Source organism: Myxine glutinosa, chromosome 6 (assembly GCF_964187855.1).
Source record: "Myxine glutinosa chromosome 6, kmMyxGlut1.1, whole genome shotgun sequence".
Lineage (NCBI taxonomy): Eukaryota > Metazoa > Chordata > Myxini > Myxiniformes > Myxinidae > Myxine > Myxine glutinosa.
The window spans coordinates 45,417,821-45,440,346 of NC_136266.1; the positions used below are offsets into that span (position 1 = coordinate 45,417,821).

Below are 22,526 nucleotides of genomic sequence, written 5' to 3' on the forward strand. Positions count from 1 at the left end.
ATATATATATATATATATATATATATATATATATATATATATATATATATATATATATATATATATATATATATATATATATATACTTGCGTATATATTGTTACGGTTTTGGAATAAAGGATAATCCCCCTCGTAGGTAGACGCACCACAACATGAAGCCTCGCGATAGTTTAGTTATTTCTTCGTGAATGTAAGCGTAGTCCTTTCCTGTGTTAGTTTTGCATTGAGCAGGCCCATGAGTAGGGTGGTCTTTTGGCGCAAGCATGCCACGTGGCAGGCCTGAACAAGTCTGGTGAGGCCGAAGGGAGGCGCTGCAGGGGGGGGGGGGGGGTGGCGGTAAGCATGAGCCACCAATCAGAGCTCGAGGGGAGTGGCTAACCACGGCAACGGGAGGTGGGGCTTGGAACATTCGAATAAGGCCGGGGCGGACCATAAAACCCTGCTCCGAGCCCCCCCCCCCCCCACCTCAGATGACTTGCACGTCAGTTCAGTTGAGTCGGAACCCCTGTGAGAGTGAGTGGAGTTGAGTTGAGCTTGAGAACGCGCCACAGAACGAGTGCATTGAATTGTTGGTTATCGTGATTGTACACGAACTTGCCCCGTGCCCTGTGCCCTGCACTCTGCACTGTATTAATCGTGCGCTTGAGAGGACGACCCATGCCGGGCCACAGACGCGCGATCTCCTCCTGCCTGCCTTCGCCTGCATATGTGCCGTGACCGCCAGAGAGCCACGCAGGGTGAGCTGCCCTGGAGCGACTGACGGCAAAGCGCGTTTGGTGCGCGGACTTCTTCTTTTCTTCTCCCCGTGTGCGTGAGTGGGCCCTGTGTCTGGATATGTTAAGATTGATTAAGCTTCTGCTCTGTGTCCCCTTTCCTTCTGTGAATCATTGTACATAAATAATAAATGGCGTTATTCCTCTTATTTGACCGTTCCCGTCCCTTCCATTGATTGGCCTCGCATGGTACGACTAGAACCGCTCGAATCGGGTTCCATAAAAGTAACGGCACGAGTCACGTGATACGCATACCGCTCGGGCGTACTCGATTAAGCGTGCCTTGTGTGGGGTTCGGTCCCCGCTTTTGTAGCAGGGTGGGTTAAAGGTACGTGCGATGTTGACCCGATACCCTTTTTCACGCTTGCTCCGGAAGTGGTGATTCGGCCTCGTGGACACGAAGACCCGGGGGGGTGGGGGGGGGGAAAGGGGTTTAATCCCCCCTTTGTAACGGGAACGGGCTTCGGGCGATCCGCAACAACATATATATACCTGTATGTATATATATATATATTGTTGCGAATATGGAATTTGGCCTCCATATCCGCTTGTAAATATTCCCCTATTTTCTCCAATACTCCCCAACTTTCCCCGATCCCCCATTCCCTAGTCCCATTGCATGTAAATAACAATCAGTAGAGCCGACCTTCCCCTTCTTCCCCCATTAAATGTCGTGCCCAGGTCCACCGCACCACACGTAGACAACTTTCGGACATCTTCCTAGTTATTCTTAATCTATGTCAGTTAAGGCCTCGTCTCCATTAATTATGACTCTTCGTTGCACCAGAATGTGATTATATGGCATCAGTAGTGAGTTTAGGACCTTTCCCATACCTCCTTCCATCTTCTTCCCCAACAATTACAACAACAACAACAACAACTACAGCAACAACAACAACAACTACAGCTACAACAACAACAACAACAACTACAGCTACAACAACAACTACAACAACGGCGCGCGCGGGGAGTGTGCGTCCTCCCTCCGGCTCGGTTAGCCGCCATTATCCATGCGCCCCACGGGGTTACCACGAAGGGGCTGGCTGTCAGCTCCTCGTCAAGGGCGGAGCCTGGTAAACCCCCCCCCGCACCCAATAAGAAGGGCGGACCGATTCCATCTGGGCGGAGCTAACGAGCCGAGGGCGTGTCACTCCCCGCCGGATATACGCAGCCGCTTGCCGGACGTGACGTCAGATGCGCCCCCAGCTTGAGACGACAAGACGCCACCTCGAGCGCTGAGAGACCTCCTGCATCTTTTGGGCCGCGCCATCCTGTCCCTGAGCACAAGGTGCACCTTGTGCTGGCCATCGAATACCCGCTTTCCTTGCCATCAATCCCCGTGTGAGTCAGTTTTTGTCCTGTTTCTCTGTGGTCTGTCGGGAATAATATAAGGTTGTGTCTAAGTGCCTGTCTTCCTATGATGTACCTCTTGTAGTTGTAATCTAACCTTCCGCCTTAATATAACCTCCTCCGGAGGTCTTGAGAACTGAACCCCTGGTGTCGTATTGTGTCATTATAACCCAGCCGGGTGTCTTCTCTTTCCTATTGAGCCAGCGTAGCGCGGCTTCGTCGACGTTCGAGTACAATCGGGTAATTTGTGCGGACACGACGGCCATTCCGCTCGGCCCACCTTAACATCAAAGTCGTGTCTGTAACAATTGGTGTCAGGAGTGGGATTCGAGGCCCGACCAAATTTTGAAAAAAAAAAACGAATAGAGGAAAAAAAAAATTTGGTCAAAATTTGGAGCGACCGAAATTTGTTTTGTTTTACGAAACTCGAATTTTGCAAGTCGCGCTATGGCGGATCAAGACGGCTGGGGTCCGGTAAAGGAGAGTGAGGTAGGGTCGACCCAGGACCAAATTGAGGGACAAGAGGAGAGCGAAGCAGTGAGGGCGGCAGGTTCGCAAAATAGCGCCGTCACGCACGAAGTAGCGGGCGCGCAAAAAGGCGCCTCGCACGAGCGTGCGGTAGCCGAGCCGGCTGTATCAGCGGGCTTTAACATGCAGCCGATTGACATGCAGGCCCTCATTGCGCAGCTACAGGCAGCTGTACAGATGAGTATGGGAAGCCAGATTGAGCGATTGGGTGAGCAAATGAGGGTTGATAGTGGGCGATTAGAGGGCCAAATGAGGGGTACCGGTGAGAAGTTAGACAATAATTTTGAGGAGTTAGACAAGAAAATTGGGAAGTTAGACAATAATTTTGAGGAGTTAGACAAGAAAATTGGGAAGTTAGACAATAATTTTGAGGGGTTAGACAACGGGATAAAAGAGGTGAAACATGGGTTAGAGGGGGTAGAAAATAGAATGGCTGCCCAGGAGAATCAGATAGAGGGAGTGAAAAATGGGTTAGAGGGGTTAGAAAACAGTATGGAAGGCAAATTGAGGGACATGAGGGACCAAGCGGAAAGGGAAGTTAAACAAATGGAGCAGCAGATAGAGGGGGTCAGAATGGGGGTAGAAACCAAACTGGATGCTCACAGGGAGGAAATGGAGCAGATGAGGGTGGCATCTGGGCAGGAGATGCAAGTGATGGGAGAGGAGATCAGAAGAGGAGTGAGTGAGGAGGTCGGAGGAGTGCGCGAGGAGGTGAGGCACTGTAAGGAGCACATGGAGAAGGAGGTGAGAAAGGGGACTGTAAAGTTACAAGGGGGCATAGAGGACCTGACGCAGGAGGTGGAGCAGCTGACGGTGGGACAGACGGAGTTAGTGGAGCAGGTTCAAAGGAACACTGCGGTATTAGGAGGTTTAAAGGCGACACAAAAAGAAATTAAAAACGACTTGATAGCGACACAGAGGCAATGTCAGATGGTACGTGAGGGACTGACAACGAGGTTGGACGAGGTGATAGAGGTAATGGAGACGAAGGACCGGCAGGTGAGGACGCACCTGGAAACGGTCAAGGTAGCCTTAGAGGATGAGCTTGAGGAGACGTACCGGGGAATAAAAGAGGTGAAGCACAAATTAGAAGAAGTGGAAGAAGGGATGAGCGAAATTAAGAAGCGACGGAGAGGGGATAAGAAAGAGATAAAAGAGGAGATAAAAGAATTGGTCCAAAGTCTGTGTTTGGATCGTGATGATGTGCTCATTAACCGGATGAGGGATTCGCAGGTGATGGAGGAGAAGCGAAGAGGAAGAGGACCCGGTGTAAGTGGTGACCAATATGGTCGTGCGTATGATGCGCCAGGTGATTTAAGAGGCTTGGGGGTCGAGATAGACCCGGGTGTTCGTGAGAGGCCGTTGGTGAAGTGTGCGACAGGTCTGGTGTGCGAAAGAGGAGGTGTGCGAGAAAGTCCGACTCTGGGGTGTGTGAGGAAAAAGTGCGTGCCAAGGAGTGAGGGTGCTGGCGAGAGTGAGTCGGTCGTAGCGCGTGTGCGAGGGAGCACATGGAAGCGTGGTGTGGTGAGTGTTACAGAGGGTGTAATGGGAGAGTGTGCGCGAGAAAGGTGTGTGACGGACAGGTGCATGAGGAAAGAGTGCGCTGTCAGAAGTAAGGAAGAGTGTCCACCTGTGGTGAGTGTTACAGAGGGTGTAACGGGAGAGTGTACGCGAGAAAGGTGTGTGACGGACAGGTGCATGGGGAAAGAGTGCGCTGTCAAAGGCAAGGAAGAATGCACACCTGTGGTGAGTGTTACAGAGGGTGTGACGGGAGAGTGTGCGCGAGGAAGGTGTGTGACGGACAGGTGCATGAGGAAAGAGTGCGCTGTCAGAAGTAAGGAAGAGTGTCCACCTGTGGTGAGTGTTACAGAGGGTGTGACGGGAGAGTGTGCGCAAGAGTGTGCGCGAGAAAGGTGTGTGACGGACAGGTGCATGGGGAAAGAGTGTGCTGTCAAGAGGAAGGGTGAGTGCGCTGTCAGGAATGGAGGTGAAAGTAGTGAGAGTGACATGGAGCGTGAGTTAGTTGTGACAGGTGAGCGAGGATGTACACCTGGGATGGAAGGATGCACACCTGGAATGGTAGAGCGTGAGTGGGAATGCACGCTGGAATTGGTGGTGAGGCACATGGTTGGGTGTGCGAGTGAGGGCACACCTGTGATTGTCACGGGGGGGGTGGCCGAGGAGGGGGCGCGAAGGGGTGTGTTGGTGAGGTGTGCGAGCAACGAATGTGTGCCAAAGTGTTCAGTGGTCAGGTGTGTGACCAAGGCTGTGAGTGGAATGGGTGTACCTGGGTGTGTAAGGAAGGGTACGAGGAGCATGGGCACAGCTGGATGTGTGAGCAAGGAACGGGCTGCGGGGTGTAAGCAAGCAGGTGAAGCATCGACGGTAACCGGGTTAAAGGTTAGGTCGACTTTTAGCCGAAGCGGGCCCTCGGTGCGTGCCGGGTTTCGCGTGCCGCGAGAACCAGCGGGGATCCGAGCCACGGCGGGTTCGAAAGGACCGCCGTGCGCGATCCGTGCTGGGCCTCGCTTTGAACGTCCGTGCTCCACTAGGCGGAGCGGGCGGCCCGATAGAAAGAGTCGTCATGGCGACCACTTTTTGTTGAGGAATTCCGGCAGGTCGAGATCGGGACATTGGATGGTTCCGTGCCGAGAAGGTGCGTGGGATCTCGGGCCGGGTAAACCTCCTTCCCTGCACCGAGTGCCGGACGTATCCAGCCGCTGGCACAAAACAACCAGCATCCATTGCTTGGCTTTACGAAGCCGGGCTTTGGACAGGAATTGGCGCACCGAGAGGTATTAGTGAGTCGACTGGGTGATGAGGTTAGTGTTTTGGACCCAAAATTAGAGAAAAGCAAAATTTGATGATTGGCAAAGGATTGGCAGAGTGATGATTGGTAATGGTACAGTGATTGGCAGATGATTGGCAAATTTTTGATTTGTTGAAATTTGATGTGCAAAATTGGTAGTGAGAGACCCCCGATGTGGTGGGATGGCAAATCCACCATCCTTCCCATGATGGGGGGCAAAGGAGCAATAGCTTATGGGGTGTATGGCAGTGAAAACTAGCCCGGGTGGGTTAGGATATTGTGTGTAGGGATCTAGAAGATGACATTAGGTGACGTTAAGTTTAGTTAGTGACTGATACCTGTAGTGGGGACGCAGGTAGATTAGTGTGGATGATAATGACGTGGGAGCGCAATAGTTTAAAGGGACGACTGGGAAGCGCAAGTTTCAGAGGGGAGTAGTTAGCTGAGATGATGCCGTGTGTGTGAGGATTGAACAGGTGAGAATTGAACAGGTGTGATTGCACAGGTGTGCAATTGTACAGGTGTGATTGCACAGGTGTGCAACTGGACAGGTGTGTGGAGCAGTGTATGAGTAGTGAGTGTGTGGATCAGCGCGAATGCGCTTGGGGAGAGAAGGGTGCAGGTGGCACCAGGTGTGAGAGCACAGGTGTGCAGGTACAGGTGTGTGGAGAGAGTTGGAGTGAGTGGTACGGAGTGGTGTGCATGGTGCGAAGGTGTGGATGGGGGAAGAGTGGACCCCTTTCACGAGCACCCGGGGCGGGTAGTGTAAGTGTTAGGTAGAGGGTGCAGGTAAATTGTGGTTGGATATTGGCATTTGTGGTGCGGTTGCAGAATGGTGTTGTGAATGGGTGCATTAGTGTTGTGGAAATGGCTGGGCGTGTAGCCTGTTAGTGTGTGTAGTTGGTTGGGCGCTCCACCACTGTGAGGATGTCGGCCAGGTGAGGCCGCAGGTGGGCTCTGGGAGCCGGTAGTAGTTGTTGTGGATGGGGCCCGAGGATCCGGAGGATGGACCCGGGTAGCCCAGTGCCAGAGAGGGCACCGAGTGGGGAGAGTGCCAGAGGGCCTTCCCCAGGTAGTTAGGTTAGGGCAAGGAGCAGGTAAGCTCGGAGGCAACTGCAGTGGTGGAGGTGTGCAGGTGGGTAGACCCACTGGGAGAGGTACACGCCGCAGCCCAGAAATTGTGCGAGGGCACCGGGAGATGAATCGGGGGAGTGAGACCCCAAATTGAAGAGCACCACAGTTTGGCCAATGGGAATTGGTTTTTAGAACCCATAGTGTAAGAGGGCCAATGATTTGGCCGGAGAGAGACCCCGGGTAGTGTAAAGTTGTTAAAGTCATTTAGGAGATAGTTAGGATTAATGAACCTGTCGCACCATACGCAGCCACTTGCCTGTGGTGATGATGATGACTCCACACCTGTGTTTTCTTTGTTCTGTGTGCAGGAAATGAGATTGCTGTGGATTTGTGAGACGCATCACGACGTGGATGAGACATTGGGGTGATTCCATCTCTCCCTCCCTAGGAGGGACTGATGATGAATTGGTAATGGCAAATTATGATGTTGAGTTGGAGATGGCATATTTTGATGAGAGTTGAAAATGGCAAATTTGATTGGTTAGGAGGGAGAGAAGACGAATTTGGTATATGGGAGGAACGGGGAAGACAGTAGGGATGTTTGTTGATTTGTAAAGTAGATGTTTATGGGTAGTGTTGTGTTGTGTGGATACAGTAAGGGGTAAGGGAGGGGCCATGTAGGTTACCTGGTGGGGGGGGGGGCGTACGATAGGAACGTACCTGTCTCACCTGGTTCCCATGTGCCCCCAGTGTGCATCACCTTACATTGCGTGCACTTTTGCGCCCTTACCACCTTACTCACTTGTTTCTTCTTTTGTCTCCCACCTCCGAGGATCTGGCTTTGGGGTAGAGAGAGAGGAGAGAGAGGTGCTGGCTGCGCAGTTGTGGGCCTGCACTTTCGCTGTTTGCTGCCGGGATCGATACACCATATGGACCGCAATGTTTGTGGCCACCCACAATGGGCCGCAGTTCGTTTGCGGCCAAGCACCACCCGGGGATGGACCTATGGGTCAACGTGGCACCTATGCCATAAAGGTGAACCACTGTTAATTAACACCACTGAAGGCCACACGAAGAGCAAGAGACACCTGCAGGGTTAGGGGTTGTCGCATTTATTTTTAATCATTGAACAATGGTGACTGCACCGATTGGTGGTGGGGTGGTGCTTTTGATGCTGGGAAAGGGTGCTCTGCACGTTATTAAAGGCCGTCGGCCACAGAGCACTCGTGGGTTGGTGTATCGATGTTGGCAAGCGCGCTCTCTCTCTATGCATAACATCTGCATGTGTTCCTCCAAAAACAGGTCCTGGATCGTAGTGTAAATAGCAGCGTAGTCTTGTAAATAATGCTCCCTACCGGCTGTATGTTTAGTTTGCGAATTCTTTCCGGATTCGGTTATCCTGTGGGTGTGTTTCTGTGAGGAGAAGGGTGCAACGTCGCAGGGGGACATATTTACTCATTTGTGAATATCTGTAAAACTGTCGCACTCAGGGTAGAGTTAATAGTAGAGGGAACTACATTGCGTGCCACACTAAAGTAGGTAAAAATTTATCGGGTCGGGACGCCCCGAGGGTAGAGAAGGGTGCAATGTTGCGAATATGGAATTTGGCCTCCATATCCGCTTGTAAATATTCCCCTATTTTCTCCAATACTCCCCAACTTTCCCCGATCCCCCATTCCCTAGTCCCATTGCATGTAAATAACAATCAGTAGAGCCGACCTTCCCCTTCTTCCCCCATTAAATGTCGTGCCCAGGTCCACCGCACCACACGTAGACAACTTTCGGACATCTTCCTAGTTATTCTTAATCTATGTCAGTTAAGGCCTCGTCTCCATTAATTATGACTCTTCGTTGCACCAGAATGTGATTATATGGCATCAGTAGTGAGTTTAGGACCTTTCCCATACCTCCTTCCATCTTCTTCCCCAACAATTACAACAACAACAACAACAACTACAGCAACAACAACAACAACTACAGCTACAACAACAACAACAACAACTACAGCTACAACAACAACTACAACAACGGCGCGCGCGGGGAGTGTGCGTCCTCCCTCCGGCTCGGTTAGCCGCCATTATCCATGCGCCCCACGGGGTTACCACGAAGGGGCTGGCTGTCAGCTCCTCGTCAAGGGCGGAGCCTGGTAAACCCCCCCCGCACCCAATAAGAAGGGCGGACCGATTCCATCTGGGCGGAGCTAACGAGCCGAGGGCGTGTCACTCCCCGCCGGATATACGCAGCCGCTTGCCGGACGTGACGTCAGATGCGCCCCCAGCTTGAGACGACAAGACGCCACCTCGAGCGCTGAGAGACCTCCTGCATCTTTTGGGCCGCGCCATCCTGTCCCTGAGCACAAGGTGCACCTTGTGCTGGCCATCGAATACCCGCTTTCCTTGCCATCAATCCCCGTGTGAGTCAGTTTTTGTCCTGTTTCTCTGTGGTCTGTCGGGAATAATATAAGGTTGTGTCTAAGTGCCTGTCTTCCTATGATGTACCTCTTGTAGTTGTAATCTAACCTTCCGCCTTAATATAACCTCCTCCGGAGGTCTTGAGAACTGAACCCCTGGTGTCGTATTGTGTCATTATAACCCAGCCGGGTGTCTTCTCTTTCCTATTGAGCCAGCGTAGCGCGGCTTCGTCGACGTTCGAGTACAATCGGGTAATTTGTGCGGACACGACGGCCATTCCGCTCGGCCCACCTTAACATCAAAGTCGTGTCTGTAACAATATATATATATATATATATTTATATATGTACATATATAGTGAGATAATATAACCAGGCAAGATAATAGAAAGGTACATATTTGTCGCTTTCTAGTCCCGAGGTATGAAAAAGTTAAAAACTACAATCAGAAAAAGTATTTGAAAGCTGCAAGTACAAATTTGTACCTTTCCAATACCTTTTGTTCTGCAGACTATTCAAGTTGATGAATTTATAGCTTTCTCTTAGCATCACCTGTATGATATGATCAACTGAAAATCAACTGAAAAGAATAATATTTAAATTAATAACAATTCAAACTTCCCAAAAACACTGGTAAAAATGGTGTTTTCCCATTGGTAAAATAAAATAAAGTCGAAAGCATCTGAAAATGCAACGTCAGTTTGTGTAATCCACTTCTTCCATATGCTAATCATGACGAAAAAAACTTTAAAAAAAATTGACCGTTTTAGGTGACCTTGACCTCTTGCCCTCAAAAGCAATTGGCTTCAGTGACTCAATATGCAAACCCTGTTTAAATGCTCAAAATCAATCAGATTAAAATTGACAAATTTATACAACTTTGACCTTTGACCATTTAAATTTAAAAACAAATCCATAGGCTTCTTACTTTTGATTGGTGAACCAATTCAGTGACCCAATATACAAATTATTAAAATTTCAGGTCAATCGGGTGAAAATTGTCGATTTTATGTAACCATGACCTTTGACCTTTTGATCTAAAAAAAATCGGCTTTTAACTTTTAATTGGTGAATCAATATGCAAATTCTTAAAATATCAGATCAATTGGATGAAAACTGATGATTTTATATGCCAATGACTTTAGACCAAATTATTAGTCTTCTCCACATTCTCATAATGAAGCATTGTTTAAAATTTCATGAAAAAAGCTCAAATTGTAAAAAAACGTTACAGCCCAGACAGATGGGCAATGCACAGAAGTGTTTGCAAAGCCCCGTCCCTCGCGCAGAGCCATTGGGTAACTAGAACGGCACTCGGAAGAGCGCATTGTCTCACCTCGTGTGCCCATTCTGAACAAAAATACCATGGTTAACTGTACACACTACTATTATGACCCAATGCTTTATGACCCATATACCCGTATGCATGCCGCACCGTATTATGTCACATACATTGCCATTATCCGTAACTTTACTGATTATTCCTTCCTTCCTTCCATTCAAGTGCTGCTTCATCAGGATGAAGATTACCACACTTAGAGGATATTTAACAATCACTTTTGTTCACATTGAGGCTAAATTGAATGAATTAAGAGGAAACAATAACGACTTGTCCCAGGTTTGCTTTAAATCCATTCAGCTGTTCTCAAGTTATCACATTTTTACCTGACATGACCTCTGACCTTTGACCTCTTGGCCCCAAAATTTAATAAGTTAATGTTTGCATCATGATACATACACGACCGGTCAAAAGTTTTAGAACACCTCAATTTTTCCAGTTTTTATTGAAATTTACGCAGTTTAATGTCTCAATGTACTCTGAGATTAAGCATAGAACAAATAAACAATTGGAGATAAAAAATAAATCATCGAATCATTTTGTTTAACAAAATTTAATTTAAATTTTTGACTCAGCAAAGTCGCCACCTTTTGCAGATATAACCGCCGAACACACTCGTGGCATTCTTACTACAATGGAAATCAAATATTGTTCGGGAAGTTCTTCCCAACACTGTTGCAGAAGTTCCCACAAATGTGTTGCACTTGTCGGTTGCTTTGCTTTCACCCTTCTGTCCATTTCATCCCAAACCAGCTCTATGGGGTTTAACTCTGGAGACTGTGCTGGCCATTCCATGATTTGAAGCCTACCATCTTGTTCTTTTCCTCGAAGGTAGTTTTGACATAGCCTGGAGGTGTGTTTAGGGTCATTATCTTGCTGTAGGATGAACCCCTGACCGACTAGGCATATACCAGAGGGTATTGCATGGCGCTGCAAAATGCTGTGGTAGCCCTTTTGGTTCAGAATGCCAGTCACTATGTGCAAGACGCCGACTCTGGATCCAGCAAAAGAGCCCCAGACAAGCACGCTTCCTCCTCCATGTTTGACAGTTGGTGTGACACACTGAGGAACCATCCTTTCGCCTATTCGACGGCGTACAAAAACCCTGCGTGATGAACCAAAGATTTGAGTTCCCCAAGGCAGTGTTCTGGGCCCTGTGCTTTTTCTGGTCTTCATCAATGATCTCTCTGACTCTCTTGAAAATCCTCTCTATCTCTTTGCTGATGACTCTACTCTCTGTCGCTCCATTCCTCATCCCTCAGATTGGCAGTCTGCAGCCTCTTCACTCTCTACAGACCTGGACAAAATCACAGACTGGGCAAACAAGTGGAACATGTCTTTCAATCCTGACAAATCTCACACTCTTACGATGTCTCTCCGAAAAGACCGACTGGACAACCCTCCCATCCACTTTCTGAATAATCCTCTCCAAGAAGTTCTGTCAATCAAGCTTTTGGGTCTCACTATCTGCCATGATCTTTCCTGGGAAAACCACATTTCAAATCTGGCCTCCAAAGCCAGTCGCCGACTGGGCATCCTCCGTCGTGCGAAGTCCTTCCTTGGCACACCTGAGCTCCTCACCACATACAAGGCTTTCATCCGCAGCTCAATGGAATACTGCTCTCCCCTCTGGGCTGGTGCTCCTGCCTCACACCGAGCTCGTCTTCACGGTTGAAACCAAAGCGTTCAGGATCATTGGAATCTCCCGCGATAAAGCTAACTCCGAGGGCCTTTCACTCACTCACCGCAGGCAGGTTGGTGGTCTTTCCGTCTTCTACCGACTCCTCTCTGGCCTTGCCCCCCCCCCCCAGCTCTCTCTGGGCTCTGTCCCCCAAATATTCCTGCAGGTCGCACAAGATCTGCCTGCAACCCTCTTATGGTTAAACTGCCAAAATCAAGACTCTCTGCTCACCTTCACTCCTTCATTCCTCTTTTCTCCCGCCTCTGGAACAAGCTCCCTCACTCTCTTCAATCCCTCTCCTCCCTCCAGGTCTTTAAAACAGCTGTTCACCACCATCTCTTATCTTCCCCCATCCAAAACCTTGATCTTTTCTACCCCCGCTAATTTCACCCCAAATCCACTTTTTTGAAATACCAACTTCTGTCCTGGAAGTCCTTGGTATCCTTGTGTTTTATACTTCTCCCACCCCCCCCCCCCCCCACCTCCCTTCCCACGCCTCCTCCCCCTAAGCCCTATCCCTCCAGAACATCTCCCTGCTCTCAAATGTTGTGTTTGTGTGCTTCCCCTTCTCTCCCCATCTTGTCCTTCCGCTCCCTCGAGTTTCCTCCAGTTTCCAATATACTACTTCCTGCAGTGCAATATTGTCCAAATAATGCTTCAGAGGGTGTAATAACAGTCTGTTCCAATACTGCTTTTATACAGACAGGGGGTTTCTAATCAAGTAATCAGCAGAGGTTGGGACACCTGTAGGAATTGTTTGCATCAACTTTCAAGGCTTAATTTACTTACATTGCTGCGGAACAGCTGTGAGTTGTTAACCCATTACTTGTTCCCTGAAGAAGGCCTTTTTTTACGACATAACTGTGCAATTTGCATTATTTTCCAGTTTTTGCGAAACTAAACTTTTTTTTAAACCTCGAGCAGTTTACTGCTTACCTTTGTACAATTTCAGGTTATTCACTTGACTTGAATTGCTTAAATTTCAATAAAAACTGGAAAAATTCAGGTGTTATAAAACTTTTGACCGGTAGTGTACCTGTACCAAGTTTTAAGTGAAATCCCTTCAGCTGTTCACAAGTTATCACATTCTTACCTGACATGACCTTTGACCATTGACCTCAGGACCCCAACATCTAATCAGTTAATCTTTACATCATTATATTTATGTTCACCAAGTTTGAATTACATCACTTCAGCCATTCTCAAGTTAGACCTATAACAGAATTTGACCTTTGACCTTTGAACTTTGCCCCTAAAATATAATCAGTTAATCTTTACATCATTATACATACCTCTACCAAGTTTGAATTAGATTACTTCAGCCGTTCTCAAGTTAGACCTATGATAGACTTTGACCTTTGACCTTTGACCTCTTGACCCCAAAATATAATCAGTTCATCTTTCCATCATTCTACATGTGTACCAAATTTGGTCAGAATCCCATCACTGGTTCACAAGTTATCATGGTAACAGGGTTTTTACCTAACATGAACTCTGACTTTTGGCCTTTGAGCACATGACCCCAAAATCTAATCAGTTCATCTTTACCTCATTATACATACCTGCACCAAGTTTGACTAAGATCCCTTCAACCATTCTCAAGTTATCGTGGTAACGAAAACCTATCACGGACGGACAGATGGACAGACAGCCGGACGGACAACCTGAAAACATGCCTCCGGCAACTCTGTCGGCAGAGGCATAAACAATTCAAACTACATTATCCATGGCTGGTCTATCATATGGATAAAGTTTCACATTGATCTGTTAAGCAGTTCTGGAGGAACAATTTTTTCTTTTTTTCTTTTCAATCTGATATGGCCACTGGACCACGTGACCGATTGTCATAAATTTAATTCTTCACTTACTTCAGTCATAGATCAAATACAGGGTATCAAAAGTAGCACCCGATTTCTGTTTATATTGTTGTGGATATGAGAATTGTGTTTTTTTAAATTGTTTTATTGTGGACCCTCCTTCCTCCAGTTGTTGTGTATAAAGGTCAAAGGGCGTCCCGTAGTTAGGCCATATACAATCACGTTTAGCCAATCATAGATTCCCTGCTTGTTGGTAGTTATTTCCTTATTCTGTGTATTAGGCTAAGGCTTTGTCTTCCATTAATTGACACTCCATTGCACCGAATTCAAATAGATAGATCCCCTTTTATTCCCAAAGCACCATTCCCAAAGCCTCGATTGCCAACTGCATTCGCCGCAGCTGCTGGGCGGTTTTCACCGCGACTCCATTAGCCACGAGGTGGGCTCTGAGAAGAAGGGGGAGGAGCCGCCGAATCCAGGGCGTGGCCCGCCGATCGTCATCAAGGGTGGAGCCAGAGAGCCCGTGCCCACCAATCAGGGCCGAGGCGACCTCACCAATGGGCGTGTCCTGGAGGCCGGCGGCTTGATTGCCCGAGGGCGATATAAGCGCGCGCGGAAGCCTAGGAGTTGAGGAAGGAGTCGAAGGTGGTTGCGTTTGAGCAAGGAGTCGAAGGTGGTTGCGTTTGAAAGAAGAGTCCAGACGAGCTTGGTAAAGGCAGAGGAAGGGATCCCCACGGAGAGTTGCGCCCGTTAAGAAGTTGGCTCCACAAGCAGTTTTGGCTCCACCAGCAGCGTTGACTCCACCAGGCAGCTTCGACCCGTTACCCAGCGGGAGCCAGATTGGGGTGGCATCGGTGGCCGTCGAGGTCCAGCCCGACGTCCCGTGCGGGATCAAGCCCGAACCATCTGCCCCAGCTGAACCTTCCCATTCCTCCTTCCAATCATTCCTGCCTGCAAATTCCCCATTCGTGTGAGTCCGTCTTTGTTTGTTCTGTCTTGGGGTATAAGTTAAACCTGTGTAGATAAGCTAGCATTTCACTGTGTCTCCTTGATTCCTTCTGTCATTATTTTATGATCTTTCCTTCTTCCTTGGTTTCTTTTGGTCCTGTAAATAGTAATAAATAATAGTCGTAGTTCAAACCTCTTTGCCTTCGTCTTCCTCTTCTTCACATCCGTGTCATTGTCTTTTCCCTCATTGAATATCTGTGGCACGATTTGGCCAACGTTTCAGGATCGGGTCTAGTCTTGGTAAACGGCTCACGCCGTGGTTCGCTTCGCTCGGCACAACATCCATTACGCTGCGGCCGTGAGCGGGGGGGTGTTCCTTCGCGTACCGGGAAGCGCTGGTATTTAGGTCATAGGACTTGTGGGCCTAAAACCCTATCCAGTGCCGACCGGGCGTGGCGTCATACCCCCGGGACCACGTCGGTCAGTAACAGACGAGGGGCTTAATCCCCCCTCGAAGGGGAACCATAGGCCGACGTCGGGTACCGTAACAATATATATATATATATATATTTCTGCCAGTTGATTGTTTGTTTGCCATTTGTATTGCAGTGTACAAGAAGGTATAAATAAATGAATGACATGTTTATCTAACCATTTATTCGGGGGAAAATTATTACGGGGGAAACCCTTAGCTACATTCGTTGCCGTTTTCGGACGACCGGACTTCTTTGCAGTTGCTACCGACCCTGTTGCTTCAAATTTCTCAACAATCAATCGTATGTTTCTTCCCTGGGGTGGGTTTAATATCGAATTCCTGTGCCAAACGGCGTGCCGCCATCGTTGGTTGTTCATTACATTTGTAGTAATGTTTCACGGCCGCAATGCGTTGATTCATTGAAAGGTAATTCATGGTTCAATTTGGTACAACTTCAGTAACTTTCCAAACTCTCAGCAATAACCTGCAAAACAAACAAACAAAAATAAATAAATTAAGAAAATTAATAATCTGCAAGACGATTATTAACAACATGACATCCCAAAAAGAATCTGACAGCCGAAAAAACAGAAATCGGCCGCTACTTTTGACTCACCCTGTATATGAATTTTCAGATAAGGATTTTATTTTGATTCAACCAATTATGGCTGGAATACCACTTCACCGACATCACCCTATATATCCCATGGGGACTTTATGACATCTGCCAAGTTTCAATTTTTTTCCTTCAATCCAACATGGTTGCCATGCCACGTGATCCTAGATGTCAGTTATCAATAAATATTCTCCATCGAGTGGACAAATGGTTGCAGAGAAAAAAAAAATAAAGTGGAAATATAGACATTGACACACACACAGGCGATACAATTGTTTCGCTACTCTATCGAGGCAAGACCAACTATTGAGTTCAAGGAACACCTTACCCTGCGCAGTCTTCAGAAGAAACGAAAAAAGACATGGGCCGGGCCTGCAAAGAGCAAATTGTGATGTAAAATGCTGTAATATTCTGTCTAAATACTGCTAAACTAAAGGTTTTTGAAAGTGAAAAGCAGGGGATTTGTGTTCTACAGTGTTTAAGTGGTGGTGGTTCGTGTGCAGCCACCCGGATGCTGGTTGCATCATTTTTCTGTGGGCACGTCTGCCGCTGATGCAGTGCCTCTATAACTAGTTATCTGGTACTCATTTTGTCGAGCTCGGAAGGATGACAGGCTGTCAACCCCACCTGGCGTTAATTCAATGGGATTCGAACTCAGGACCTTAGGCTCCCAAGCCCGCCACCCTAACCATGAGGCCAACACGTAAAATTGTTACAGGTTATGGAAGAAAAAAAAATTTGAGACATAGAGCTTTGAACTCAGGACCCTTTTGCACTTTTAACCCAACCACATCTGCGAAGCTAACACAAGGATTTGAAATCAATGATAGCAAAAGCATCATTAATGTTTACATTGTTTTTCATTTCTTTTTACTTGCAGCGTACCAAAGCTGGTGTTGACAACTACAATTTCGACCTGTAAATCTTCGCACAAGAAATGTGCATTTTCACTTGGTGGAGGTCCATGGCTGTTATCACTACACTGTCCTGAATATATATACATTATGTTGTGAGGAGTCGCTGTGTCGTGATAAACTCATTGTATTCACAAAAAGTTTCTGTTCAACGATTTGTCTCTGACTAGCAGAGTACCCTAACCCTATGGACGACCTTGTTCAAAGCATGCAACACGTTCTTGTGACATATAATCTTTACCTGGGCAGTGTATAGGCAATTAACTGACCCCTCAATTGCCCCCAAAAATAAATTTTTAAAAGCTTGGGTTGTGTGCATGAAGCAAAAAAATGCCTACTGCTTAATTCAAAACACCACACTGATCTGGAAAACGGGGACAGGAATACTGTACTGTAAATGGTGGAACTTGTAGTACCCTCTCCCACCTGGAGGTGGCGCTAAACGATACACATTTACATAGAGAATTGGCATCCCCCTTTGCACTTGCAAAGACAAAAACAACGCTATTACACTAACTGGGATCATGCTGATCCTACATAGCAAGTCTGGATATAATCAGGCCAGAACTGTAGGAGTAGCATGACAAACAATCACCACACATACACACAAACACTGGTCTGTGAATTATAGTAAACACTTTCTTTAGAAAGCGGCTTGTTGCATCTATCAACAATGGTCGTTTGAGGTCTAAGTTTACAGAATAAGCAAAGAACCAGTTCTTATGGAGTTATGTTAATTCACCCACATTTGGGGTATTTCAGAACATGTGATGCCCCCATGTCATACATATTTAGAGAATTGGGTCATCCCACCACCCTGAACTGGGAGCTATGGTTTTTTTTTGTCAATCTATATAAAACCTTCTAATACACATCCCTTGCACAACCACGTTTTCAACTTGTTCCATCAACCAAGTAAACATTGATTTATATTTCGAATATCTTGATGAGGTTAAAATTTTATTTGTTTTAAGATGTACTTACTCATACTATTCTATAAATGTTTGATAAAGCTTTACTATAAGTATATGCATATCACAGTGAACAGTTCTTATTTATTAAAACACCTCTGAAAATTGTCGTCATTGCCTGCTTTATCTCCATGTACCAGGTGCAACCCTCCACAAAAATGAGTCAAGTGTCCATGAAGATCCTATGTACAAATCCTGGCAGAACGGACACCCCCATCCCACATATATTCTACGCATTCCTTTTCCATCCCCCCCTCATCTTCTACCACTCCTTTTGCCTTTACACCCCCACAATGATAAGTGCATTTGCCTCAACACCTCGACCCTTGACACAATCGAATATCGACTGTAATGTGGGGTTTTTTAACAGTATTTAAGGCCTGTAGTTAAGCTGCCACACAGATGAATACCTGAGACAACAAAGGGCCATTATATGAGAAAAACAGCGAGTTTTGGAGGAAGTGATGTCACTTCCTGGGGCACTCTGGGTACTAGCAATGTCACGACAATGGCGCCATTTTTCTCAGCACTCAATGGGGGCAGTTCCTTAAGAAGGATATCCTCCCCATGCGGATTGTCTTTGTTCTAATCCTTTTAAACATTAAAAGTGGACCATAAGTCAGTCATTATGTGAAATAAGCCCAAAAAGTACCCTATTTGGATAACGCAAATCAAATAATCCAGGTGGTGAAAGTGATTGTAATCAGGATGTCCTTCAGAAACAAGTACCAATTGAGTTAATCTAGATAAGATTGGTGTTTTGTACCTTCCTACAAAAAAAAATTTTTTTTGTCTGACAAATGCAACTGAATGAAAGTAATGTGGCTGATGAATGGTAACGAATGAAATTCCAATCACATGAATACCACCAGTATACCCAACATCCAAATGTTGATGGCAAGAGCAACTTTTGATTGATCCAATCAGAAAACTAGTACGGCACTCGGTAGAGCATACTGCACCTCACCTCCGCCATGCTGAAAAGTTGACGTTTTGTATCCCATCGATAAGGTTGGAATCCAGATATGACCCGAACCAAAATCTAATCCGCATGTCCTTGTCACTCACCCAACCTGTCAAAAGTTTCATCCGTCCACAACGTCCAAAGTTTCATCCGAATCTGTTCACAACTTGATATCGTTTTTTGCCCTCAATGGTGTAGAATCGCTTACATTCTCAGATCCAGATCTTCACCTAAATCTAATCATTTCGTCCAGTTCACATACCAAACTGTCCACCAAATTTAGTCAATCCGTCCACAACTATTTGAGATATCCTGTTCAGACAGACAAGACATACAAAAAGGGGTGAAAACACAACTTCCATCCACCTTTGGTGGCAGAGGTAATTATCGAAAAAAAAAAAATGGAAACCTTTTCATCAGATCAGTGATTTCACTCTCACCGTGATCACTTTAAAGCCTCTTGCTGGCATGTAGAAAAGTGTATAAATACTGTACGTGTAAAATCTTTAAAATCACACAGTGAAACATTTTATGTTCAAAATTAAAAATTCCTTTATTTTCAATTTACAAAATTGCACTTTTGTACAGCCGAGAAAGCAAAGGCCAATAAACAGCGAGAACTACCAAAAAGAGACCAGATCACTCAACATCCCAAGGATTGCACCATGAATCGGTCACCAAGTAATCCGACACCAAACTACCTGATCAAGTAATTTGAGATATTTGAACTTTGTGCCAACTTTCCCCACCAACGCACAAGATGCACCAGCGAGAAAATGCTTCGTTTGGGATATACTGTAATACTTTCATGAGGCCACCCATATATAACATAAGCACCAAGGTTGGGGTGGAAGGAGGGGTAAATTATAGGGGAATAAAATGGAGAAAAGGAAAATAAGGTAATTAGGGTAAGGGGGAGGAGGAAATCGAAATCTATAATTTTGCATACGTAAATAGATAGCCTCAAATTCCCAAAATTCACTGGCGGTATAAAAAAAAAGTTTTTTCTTTTTGTTCATTTTATATCTTAAGGTCCTCTTAGTAATCAAAAGATTTGCACAAAACCGTTTCAAAACCACAACACACCTCTGTGCCACAACTCATAACAAAGGCATCCATTCTATACAAAGTTGTTTCAAGTATGGCTCTCCCAGAATATCTTTACATGAAAAACATCACACAAAGTTCGATGAACAGACAAAATTATTCACATTACCTTTACAAATTACAGCTGTTTGCATAAAGCTCTGCCCCTCCAGAAATATATATATTAAAAAAAAATATTCCAGATTGTTCCCAAAACACCAAAAACATGATGTAATACAAGCAATATGGCTGAATTCCACCAGCTGCCCAATGATAAACAGTTACTGCATTTTGTTTACAGGATATGATCTGTACAAATGAAAACTTCAGTGTTCTTGAACGTGATAACCAAAATAATTCATGTTAATACTTCGGCAATGCTTTAACATGGAAGCAGCTTGAATGCGGTGAAAAAGAGGTGCAGGCAATTCCACCTCCTCCTCCCACACCCACAAAAAAACCCCAAACAGTTCTCGTAAAGGAGGAGGGGCATAAATAAATGTAGATGGACCATTGAGAGATATTCTCAAGATAGGTGGCTTGTTCAGAGACTTTGGTGCCTCGTTTCATCCTCTAAGCGTAGTTTCGGCTTCATTGGTATCTCCGCTTCTGAATCCTTCCCATTGCTGGAAACAAGTAATGAGACAATGACGATGACTAGAATGACAAAACACACCTAGTCTGTTCCCGAAGGGATGAGGGTATTTATTTATATACATTTTTTTTTTTTTTTTTTCCGGTCAGTATATGTGCTCGCGTTTGTATGCATACACAGGCAGACTAATAGAAACACCTTAGGGCGACCTACTTTAATTTTGCACCCCCAACAGTTCGACAAAGTAATAATTTATGTTACTGATGACATTCGTACTTCGCATTTACAACAAATTGATTATTAAAAATATTCATACGTACACAGACTTGGCATTTAATATGGAATATTTTTTTTGTGGGGGTGAACTTGCTTTTCAAGATGACTTGGAACCAAAAGTTCATTGGAATTATGTTGAAATTATTCTAGATTTTGTTAATGTGACCTTTAAAAGAAACAAAACCACATTTGACATTTTGAAGCAAATAAATTGATCCTTGAAAGTGATGTAAACCGATATCGAACTCAATTCATGGACAGTACTGTATTAAATTTCTGTACGTTTTCCAGAAGTACCTCTATTTTGCACATTAGCCAAAAAAAAATTCAACAAAAACAAAAGCTAAATTATGACTGGGATTACGGACAGTAAAATTACAGTTCAGTACTTCATGTAACCCCCACGAGCATTCAGGAGAGCACACACAGGTCGAGGCATGCTGTTCACGAGATTTGCCAAGGTTTGGACAGGAATCGCTTGCCATGCAGTGACAATAGTCTGCTGCAATTCACGCACAGAGGTCGGCTGCTGGTCCAAGTTGTCGATTCGACGCGTTAATTCTGCCCACAAGTTCTCTATCGGATTCATATCCGGGGACATGGCAGGCCACTCCATATGCTCTACACCACGGTCAGCAAGAAAGTGTTGGATCATGCGAACACGATGAGGCCGTGCATTGTCATCTTGGAAGACAAAGTTTCCTCGAAAGGCTGCACGAGCAAATGGAAGCAATGTTTCTTCCAGAATGACCCTGTACTTGAACTGGTTCAGGTTTCCATTCAGAACAACCAGGTCAGTTTTGCCCCCTGCATGAAAAGCAGCCCAAACAGTCAGCCCACCACCTCCAGCTTGGACTCTTGGCACTATACAATCTTCGTTGTGGGCTTCATGCACTTGTCTGCGCACTCGGACGTGGCCATCTTGACGATAGACCAGAAATCTAGACGTCACTGAAGGTCACGTGATTCCAGTGTCCTGGCTGCCATTGACGGTGCTCTCTGGCCCACTGCAATCGGCGCTGGCTGTGTTGTCTGGTCAGGCGTGGCTTTCTCAGGGGACGCCTGGCACGATAGCCTGCTTGAACCAGTCGTTGGTTGACTAGCCTTCTGGATATAGGCACATTTGTCAGTTGCTGCCACTCAGCCCTAAGCCGATTAGCTGACTTGGTACGGCCATTGTAGACCAACCGGTGCAGCTGGCGATCATCTCTCCTTGTGGTTCTGCGTGGACGTCCTGGCCTCGGTATTGGAGTAGGGACACCCCTCTGAGCATTTCGTTTCAGGATCTTTGACACCTGACCTCGAGTGATGCCATACTGCTGAGCAATAGCACGCTGTTTCATACCAGAATTTCGTAAAGCCACCACTCCATGACAAACAGCATTGTCAAGTTGACGGACCATCTCCAGAGGAAGCGGCAATAACTTTTGTAGACATGCAGCAGTTGTTTTCCACTAATACAGAACGCAACAACCCTTATATACCTGATTGTGAAGCCAATCGTCAAATGTACCTGTCCTTACATTTTGTCACGCCACCTGTGATATAATCCTGTTATTGACTTCTTGCTGCGAAAGACAATCAGTGACATGGTTCCTTGAACAAAGACATCAACGAAGGGTAAAAGAAACTCACCAGATTGATATACTGAGTTAAGAAAGTAAACCCAAGTCAAGAAAAAAAAAATTCCATATTAAATGCGAAGTCTGTATATTCGGAGTGCATCATGCCTGCGGCAGAGTGGCGACCCGTCCAGGATTGTAACCGAAGCCATGAAACTACTGCGGCAGTTCATTGGACGTTCTGTATAAAGCATGGTGCAACAACAACCACAATAACTAGCCTGGTGTTGGCTTAACGGTTAACGTGGCTGGCTTGAGATCTTAGGGTCCCGAGATCA

At 46.1% G+C, this 22,526-nt stretch overlaps 1 long non-coding RNA gene across 3 annotated transcripts in view; it reads left to right on the forward strand.

Moving 5' to 3' along the window:
* The window catches only part of LOC144892586 (uncharacterized), a 56,911-nt gene that overhangs the window by 23,350 nt on the left and 11,035 nt on the right, over positions 1-22,526 (forward strand). Inside the window, exon 4 of one of the 3 annotated variants that reach the window (XR_013623784.1) lies at positions 16,701-17,814. The exons of the other annotated variants lie outside the window; for them this stretch is intronic. This is a non-coding gene — a long non-coding RNA (uncharacterized LOC144892586). Of the gene's footprint in view, positions 1-16,700; positions 17,815-22,526 lie in introns of those variants that run through there. 3 annotated transcript variants of the gene reach the window in all.